The following is an 8,764-nucleotide window of genomic DNA, read 5'->3' as shown; positions in this document are numbered from 1 at the left end:
CCCCCCTGGGCCAGCCTCCTGCTGTGTGAGGGGCCCCTTCCAGGCTTCTCTACCTGACTTCCTTCTCCTCAGCATCACAGCTCCAGCCAGGACTGCAGTGACCAGGACGAGGACCCCAGCAGCGACCCCCACAATGACCCACACGGAGGAGGCCTGGGGCTCTGAGGAGGGAGAGGAGAGGAAGGCCTGAGCTGGCTCTGCCTGGCCTTCTCAGCCCTTCCCAGAGGCCCCCCCAGAGCTCCCCCTTCCTCCCCCTTTCCCGGCCCTCCTCCCTGCTCTCACCCCATTTCAGGCTGAGGGGCTGGGCCAGGGCCTCGTGCTGGACTCGGCAGCTGTATCTGTCCTCCTGGCCCGGGGCCATGGCCACAGCGGCCCACTTCTGGAAGGTGCCGTCTCCCCCCGGCCTGGTCTCGATGAACTCCGTGTCCTGGAGCTGCTCCTCGCCATCCCGCAGCCACGCCAGGGAGATCTCTGCGGGGTAGAAGCCCTGGGCCCGGCACCGCAGGGTCACCTCCCCGTCTGGGCCGCTGTGCCGGGTCACTCTGGCAGAAGGGGGGTCTGGGGGCAAAGGTCAGAGGTATGTCTAGGCTCCCCCTTCTGTCTCTACCCTGGGCAGGGCAAAGTCTGATGGGAAGACAGAAACGACCCCACCTCTGGCCTGAGGTCTAAGGAGTCCCTCAGAGTCTGGACATGCGGGCTGGGCCTGTAGGGGAGGTGCAGAGAGGCCAGTGGAGGCTGAGGCTGGGCCTTGAGTGCAGAGCACACTGGGGCGGGACAGTACCTGTCCTCAGCAGAACATCCTTCCCCATCTCCAGGCACTTCTTCAGTCACTGCTCGTATTCCTCCTCCAGAAAGGCTTCATGTCCCTTGGTGTAGCTCCTCTCCGCCTCCCACTTGCGCTTTGTGTTCTCAGCTCCAGTGTCCACCGCTGTCCACGTGAGGGTCTCCGTGTCCAGGGCAAGGTAGACGAGCCCATCAAAGGCGCCTTGGAAAGACCTGCGCCTGAAGCTGCCATCAGGGGAAACCTTGCAGCTGTAAATGGTCTGGATGGTGTGAAGTCCTGACCCGCCCCCAGCCCAGGTCAGCACCTCAGGACAGGCCCCACTGGGTGTTGCCCCAGAGACCCGCCCTGGAGAGGGGCGTGGCAGGGCAGGGTGCAGGCCCCGCCCGGTGACTGTGGGAGTGATGGGCACCCTGGCCTTCCCCCTGCCCCACTCTGCTCCGGGGGTGACACTGGACCCAGCACACAGTGACCCCGCTCTGGTTGTAGTATTCACGCAGGGTCTCCAGGTTCACTCTAGTAAACTGTGGGGTCCTACTGGAGGTCTGAGATTCCACGTCCAAGTAGTCCGGGAGCTCCTCCTCCATCTTGTCCATACAGGGGCCCTAGGCTCCATCCTTGGACTCTGACTGGTGCTGTCGAAGCTCACAAACTGCTGATCATTCACGTACCCCACCTCGATGAACCTCGAGTCCCCGAACTCCAGCTGGGACAGGGCACTGTAGAAATACCTCAGGGAGTGAGAGCCTGAGACAATGGGGCAGATCACAGACCTGGCTCAGGGCAGCTCCCCCTCCCAAATGGAGTGTCTACACCCAAGTCTGACCTGTGACCCCTGAACCCCATTCACACCATGTGTGCAACCCCAGACCCTGCTCTGCTGGACCCCTCCCCAACTTGGCTACCCACTCCCAGCCTCTGTACCCTCACACTGCAGGTGAACCTCCCTGGGCTTGAGTAATTCTCATGGCTATAGCTCAGCCATTGTGAACCTTTTAGAGATGGAGAACCTTTCAGAGATACAGGGGAGGGAGGAAGCACTCCCATTGGGCTGCTGGGAGAGAAGCTGTGATGGGAGAAATGTCCTCAGGTACCCTGGAGAGGGGAAGGGGCGCAACTCCGCACCAGAACCTCTGCCTTTCTAGTAACAAACTCTGGTGGGGGGGGGAGGGGAGAGGGACACCTGGAGTAGGGAAGGTTGGAGAGCAGCTCACATGCCCACAGAGAGCTCTGCATGCCCTTTGGTACGGGTGCAATAGGTTTGTCATCCCTGCAATAGTACTCTGAGATCAAGAAACTGCCTTCACTGGAAACAATCCCGCAGGTTCTAGTGCACAAAAGGGTAGACTCTGCCCTATCCCAGGTCTGGCCCAGCCCCCAGGTCTCTCATACTCTGCACTCCCAGCCCCAACTTAGGTCCTCAGCTAGACCCATCTCCTCCCATCTGCTCCCCCACTGCCCTGTGAAATTCATTAACGAAGCTGCTCCTGGCTCTTCTGGATGACTGGGGCCCCCACATGCCTCTATCTCTGTCACACCCTTTCTCTTTCCTGCCAGCTCTGCCCTCACTTTCCTGGCTTCACACCCCTCCACCAGCCGGCTTCCCTCCCCCATCTAAGAAACTCTGCAGGACCCACACCCTCCTGCCAAAGCACCGCTAAGGACTGCCAGGCTCCCACGCCTGGGGCTCACACCCACTTATTCCTTCTTTTTACCTTTCACCTCCACCCAGACTGCACTGAGATTAAGCAGCTCATTATGGGGGAGCCCCAGAATGTTATGAGGGGATAATAGGGGCTAAGTAGGCTTGTATTTGAGGGCTAGGTGATATCAGTTGAGTCTTCTAGGCAGGGAGACTATCTCTTTAGTTCAGGATGATTTGGGTCAGCCAGAGGTTGTGTGAGCCTAGCTGAAATGTTTTAGTCAACCTCCCTGGTGTCTCTAAGCTTCCTTGAGGGGAGGAGTAAAAAGCCCCTCCCTTCTGGAGTGAAACTCCTGGCCTACAGGAAGTGAAACCTGGTTCACTTTCTGACCAAGATGGATTCCTGGTTTTGCCCTAAAGAAACAAGGGAAAGCTATCTTTCCCTCTTCAGCCTTGGCCCTAGTTGATGGTATAATGAATCAACAGAAGCTCTTTGAATAAAGGCCAGGGGTATGTTAAAGGCAAGGGTAAGCTGAGGGAAGAGGATTAAGGTCTGGAAACTGTTGATAAGGTTGAAGCCAGTGCTGGGAGAGGGTCACAGAAGATAGAGATCAGGCTGAGGGAACCAGCCCCTCAGCCAGGGATAAATTTCACTGCCCTGATGTAGTAAAGTCCAGCAGATTAACAAATGAAGTGATGGCTTGGTTTAAAGTTGTCCCTGCCTGCCTAAGGAAACTAATTCCCACATTCTCCTCCCCCCCAAATTCCCTCTTCCCAGGGCCCAATGGGGAGATTCAGGGGATAGCAGGATGTCAAGAGCAAGGTCAAGGAAAATCAGCCCCACAGTTGGTTCTCCAGGAATATTTATAGTCCCAGCTCTAACAGTTTTTGGCCGTGAGACCAGGGTATGGCTGGGTCAACATTCCATTTCTCCAACTGTCAGGGCTGCTTCAGGTGGTTTTGCAAATGCAAGAGATTCTTGCAGCAACCCTGCATTATATTTGGAGCCACTCTCCTGAGCAGAGCCCCCAGATATCCTGCACAGCTACACCCCCCCAATGTTTGGTTCCACATGCAGGCTGCCCTCTAATATGTAGAGGGGTGCATGACTGTGGAAGCAGCTCCTTGAGACTGCTAAAGCAATTTTGGACAGAGGAGCAAGCAAGGAGACCACCAGGAGGCTTGAACCTGAGAACAACTAGACTTGAGACCTCAGGAGCCTACAAAGTGCAGACCAACCCTGGGCATAAGGATAAAGCTGAGATGGTGCACTGCTCTCTAACTCAAGAGAAAACTGCTCCACAGCTCCATAGGTAGAGAGCCTGTCTGCCTCACCCAGACTTCTGATTGAGAAAGAAATAATAACAATAATGGTAAGCTAGGCACAAGAACCCCAAAAGAGAAAAAGCAAGAAGACATCTTTAACACTCAACAACGTTTACATAGAAAAAATCCAGACAACAGAGCAAACAGCAGAGGAGAACAAACAAGTAATCACATCCAAACCTTCCCCAAAAAATTAAAATTGGTCACAAGCTCTTGAAGAGTTCAAATCTGAGATCATTAGAAAGATGGAAGAGATTTGGGGAGAGAAGTGGGAAATAGCTCAAAAGGAAATCAACAGGTTAAAAGACAGAAACTCCCAATTAGAAAGCAAAGTTAAACAAATGGAAAACAGGATAGACCAAATCGTAAAGGAAAATCATAAGATTGTAAAAGAAAACCAGTCTCTAAAGACCAGAATTGGACAAGTAGAAGCCAATGATCGCTCAAGACAGCAAGAACAAATAAATCAAAGTCAAAAGACTGATAAAATAGAAGGAAACATGAAATATCTCACTGAAAAATTGACAGATCAAGAAAACAGGTCTATAAGATACAATTTGAGAATCACTGGTATTCCTGAAAAAGCAGAAATTAAAAGAAATTTGAACTCCATACTAAAAGAAATTATTCCGCAAAACTGCCCTGAAGTTCTACCACAAGAGGGCAATATAGACATTGAAAGGATCCATAGATCACCCTCTACTCTAGACCCTGAAAAGACAACCCCCAGGAATATAATAGCCAAATTCAAGAGCTTCCAAGTAAAAGAAAAAAATTTACAAGAAGCCAGAAAGAGACAATTCAGATATCAAGGAGCACCAATCAGGATCACACAGGATCTGGCAGCCTCCACACTAAAAGACTGCAAGGCTTGGTATGTGATATTCAGAATGCCAAGAGAACTGGATCTACAACCAAGGATCACCTACCCATCAAAACTGACTATATACTTCCAGGGGAAAGTATGGGCATTCAACAAGATAGAAGATGTCCAAGTATTTGCACAAAAAAGACCAGGACTAAATGGAAAGTTCAATATCCAACCACAAAAACCAAGAGAAACATGAAAAGGTAAATAAGAAACAGAGGGGAAATTAAAAAAAACTCTTATTTTTAAATTTGCCTCTTTAAGGGCCTTAATAATATCAAATTTTTTGTATTCCTATATGGAGAAATGTTATGTGTAATTTTCAAAAACTATATTCACTATTATAGTAATTAGAAGAATTATTCATAGGGAGAATTTGGAGCACTAAATGGTCTAAGATGATATGGGGTGGGGAAAAAAGAGGGGGGGTGAATAGTGGGTGGCACCAAGAGAAACTCGAATGAATAAGAAAAAAGGATATTCTATGCCACACAAAGAGAGCATGAGAAGGGGAAGTGATGAATACTATTATAAGAAGGAGAAGAAGAGAGCATTACAAGGTAATATCTAAACCTTACTCTCAGAGGAACTAACCCTGAGAGGAAAGAGTAACTATATCCATTGGGATATAGAATTCTATCTAACTCCCTACTGAGAAAGTCAAAAGGGATTAACCAAGGGGAGCAGGGGAGTGGGGAGGTCAAAAAAGGGAGGGGAGGAGAAGGGGGAGGGAATTTATTAGGCCTTAAAAATAAAAATAGGGGAATAATAAGGGAGGAGGTGGAAAGGAAAGCAAATCAATAGAGGGGACAAGGGGGACTCATCTAAAACAAACCACTGATTTAAAAGGAAATAGTGAGGGGCAGCTGGGTAGCTCAGTGGATTGAGAGACAGGCCTAGAGATGGGAGGTCCTAGGATCAAATCTGGCCTCAGCCACTTCCCAGCTGTGTGTCCCTGGGCAAGTAACTTGACCCCCATTGCCCACCCTTACCACTCTTCCACCTATAAGTCAATACACAGAAGTTAAGGGTTTAAAATTAAAAAAAAAAAAAGGAAATAGTGTAAGAATAAGGAGTCTGACTAGGAGAGGATACCAAAATCTTGGGGAAAACACAACTTATAATTTTAACTCTGAATGTGAATAGGAAGAACTGGCCCATAAAAACAGAAGCAAATAGCAGAGTGGATTAGAAACCAAAATCCTACCATATGTGGTCTACAAGAAACACTTATGAGATGGGGGGACATACAGAGGTTTAAGGTCAAGGGCTGGAGCAAAATCACTTGGGCTTCAAATGAGAAGGCAGGAGTGGCAATCATGATTACTGACAAAGCCAAGGTAAAAATAGATCTGATTAAAAGAAACAGGGAAGGTATTTACTTCCTGATAAAAGGCAGTATAGACAGTGAGGAAATAAGAGTACTCAACATGTATGCACCAAATGGTATAGCATCCAAATTCCTAAAGGAGAAACTGGCTGAGCTCAAGAAGGAAATAGATAGAAAACCATACTAGTGGGAAATCTAAATATTCCTCTTTCCGATCTAGAAAAATCAAGCCAAAAATAAATAAGAAAGAGTTAAGAGAGGTGAATGAAATCCTAGAAAAATTAAATTTAGTAGATATGTGGAGAAAAATAAATAGGGATATACCTTCTTTTCAGCTGCACATGGTACATTCACAAAGAATGACCATATAATAGGGCATAGAAACATTGCAAACAAATGCAAAAGAGCAGAAATAATAAATGTAAACTTCTCAGATCATAATGCAATAAATATATTAATTAGTAAGGGCACTTTGACAAGCAAATCAAAAACTAATTGGAAATTAAATAATATGATCCTCCAAAACCAGTTAGTTAAAGAAGAAATCATAGAAACAATCAATAATTTCATTGAAGAGAATGACAATTGAAGCCGTCCACTGACGGCTCAGGAGACTGAGATAACTGACCTCTCTTCTGGGGTGTAGCCTTAGGGAAGGGCTAGGGATTTGGCAAGGTCAACATTCAATTTGACTCAAGATTACAGGGATCAATCATTAGCAGTATAATAGTTAAGTTTTTGAATACTTCTTAAAATAATATCACAATTAATGTATACCTGGATTGCTACAACAATGATGAGACATCCTACCAAACTCTGTGGAGTGCAGGTAAGGCAGTATTCAGGAGGAAATTTATATCCTTGACTGCATGTATTAACAAATTAGAGAGGGCAAAGATCAATAAACAGGGCATGCAAATTAAAAAAAACTAGAAAGGGAACAAATTAAAAATCCTCAGCTAAAGACCAAATTAGAGATTATAAAAATGAAAGTAGAAATCAATAAAATTGATAGTAAAAGAACTATTAAATTAATAAATAAGACTAGAAGCTGGTACTTTGAAAAAACAAAAAAAATTGACAAAATATTGGTCAATCTAATTAAAAAAAGGAAAGAAGAAAACCAAATCATCAGTATCAAAGATGAAAAGGGAGACCTCAGCTCTAAGGAAGAGCAAATCAAGGCAATCATTAAAAACTGTTTTGTGCAATTATATGACAATAAATATAACAATCAAGATGAAATGACTGAATAATTTACAAAAAAATATAAATTGCTTAGATTAACAGTAGAAGAAATACAATACTAAAATAATTCCATATCAGAAAAAGAAATTGAGCAAGCCATCAAAGAACTCCCTAAGAAAAAATCCCCAGGACCAGATGGATTCACAAGTGAATTCTATAAAACCTTCAGAGAACAACTAATTCTAATACTGTACAAACTATTTGACATAATGAGCAAAGAAGCAGTTCTACCAAATTCCTTTTATGATACAAATATGGTCCTGATCCCAAAGCCAGGTAGATCAAAAACAGAGAAAGAAAACTACAGACCAATCTCCTTAATGAACATAGTTGCAAAAATCTTAAACAGAATACTAGCAAAGAGACTCCAGAAAGTGATCACGAGGGTTATTCATTATGATCAGTAATGATATAAAATAATCATATGACCATAAAAATAAGGGATTTATACCAGGAATGCAAGGATGGTTCAATATCAGGAAAACTATTCACATAATTGACCATATCAACAAGCACACCAACAAAAATCACATGATTATCTCAATAGATGCTGAAAAAGCCTTTGACAAAATACAATATCCATTCCTATTGAAAACACTAGAAAGTATAGGAATAGAAGGACCTTTCCTAAAAATAATAAACAGTATATTTCTAAAACCATCAACAAGCATCATATGCAATGGAGATAAATTAGAAGCCTTCCCAATAAGATGAGGCAGGAAACAAGGATGCCCACTATCACCTCTATTATTAAACATTGCACTAGAAACACTAGCAGTAGCAATTAGAGAAGAAAAAGAAATTGAAGGTATTAAAATAGGCAATGAGGAAACTAAGCTATCACTCTTTGCAGATGATATATGATGGTCTACTTAAAAAATCCTAAAGAATCAACTAAAAAGCTAGTAGAAATAATCAACAACTTTAGCACAGTTGCAGGATACAAAATAAATGCACACAAATCATGAGCATTTCTATATATTTCCAACACATCACAGCAGCAAGAGGTAGAAAGAGAAACACCATTTAAAATCACCCCAGACAATATAAAATATTTAGGAATCTATATACCAAAACAAACATAGGAATTATATGAACACAACTACAAAACACTTTCCAAACAATTAAAACTAGATCTAAACAACTGGAAAAATATTGAGTGCTCATGGGTAGGACGAGCTAACATAATAAAAATGACCATTCTACCCAATTTAATGTACCTATTTAGCACCATACCTATCAAACTACCAAAAAACTTTTTTACTGACTTAGAAAACACTTTAACAAAGTTCATTTGGAAGAATAAAAGATCAAGAATATCAAGGGAAATAATGAGAAAAAAATGTGAAGGAAGGGGGCCTAGCAGTACCAGATATTAAACTATAGTATAAAGCAGCAGTCATCAAAACAATATGGTACTGGCTAAGAGACAGAAGGGAGGTTCAGTGGAATAGACTTGGGGTAAGTGATATCAGCAAGACAGTGTATGATAAATCCAAAGAGCCCAACTTTTGGGACAAAAATCCACTATTTGACAAAAACTACTGGGAAATTTGGAAAACTATATGG

The 8,764-nt window shown here is 44.2% G+C and overlaps 1 pseudogene; it reads right to left on the bottom strand.

Moving 5' to 3' along the window:
• Positions 1–6: 6 nt before the first annotated feature.
• On the bottom strand, positions 7–1,528 carry LOC123255527 (annotated as a pseudogene).
• Between the last annotated feature and the right edge of the window lie 7,236 nt (positions 1,529–8,764).

Source organism: Gracilinanus agilis, unplaced genomic scaffold (assembly GCF_016433145.1).
Source record: "Gracilinanus agilis isolate LMUSP501 unplaced genomic scaffold, AgileGrace unplaced_scaffold48, whole genome shotgun sequence".
In the NCBI taxonomy this organism is placed as follows: Eukaryota; Metazoa; Chordata; class Mammalia; order Didelphimorphia; family Didelphidae; genus Gracilinanus; species Gracilinanus agilis.
This window is presented reverse-complemented; position numbering and strand designations above follow the sequence as displayed.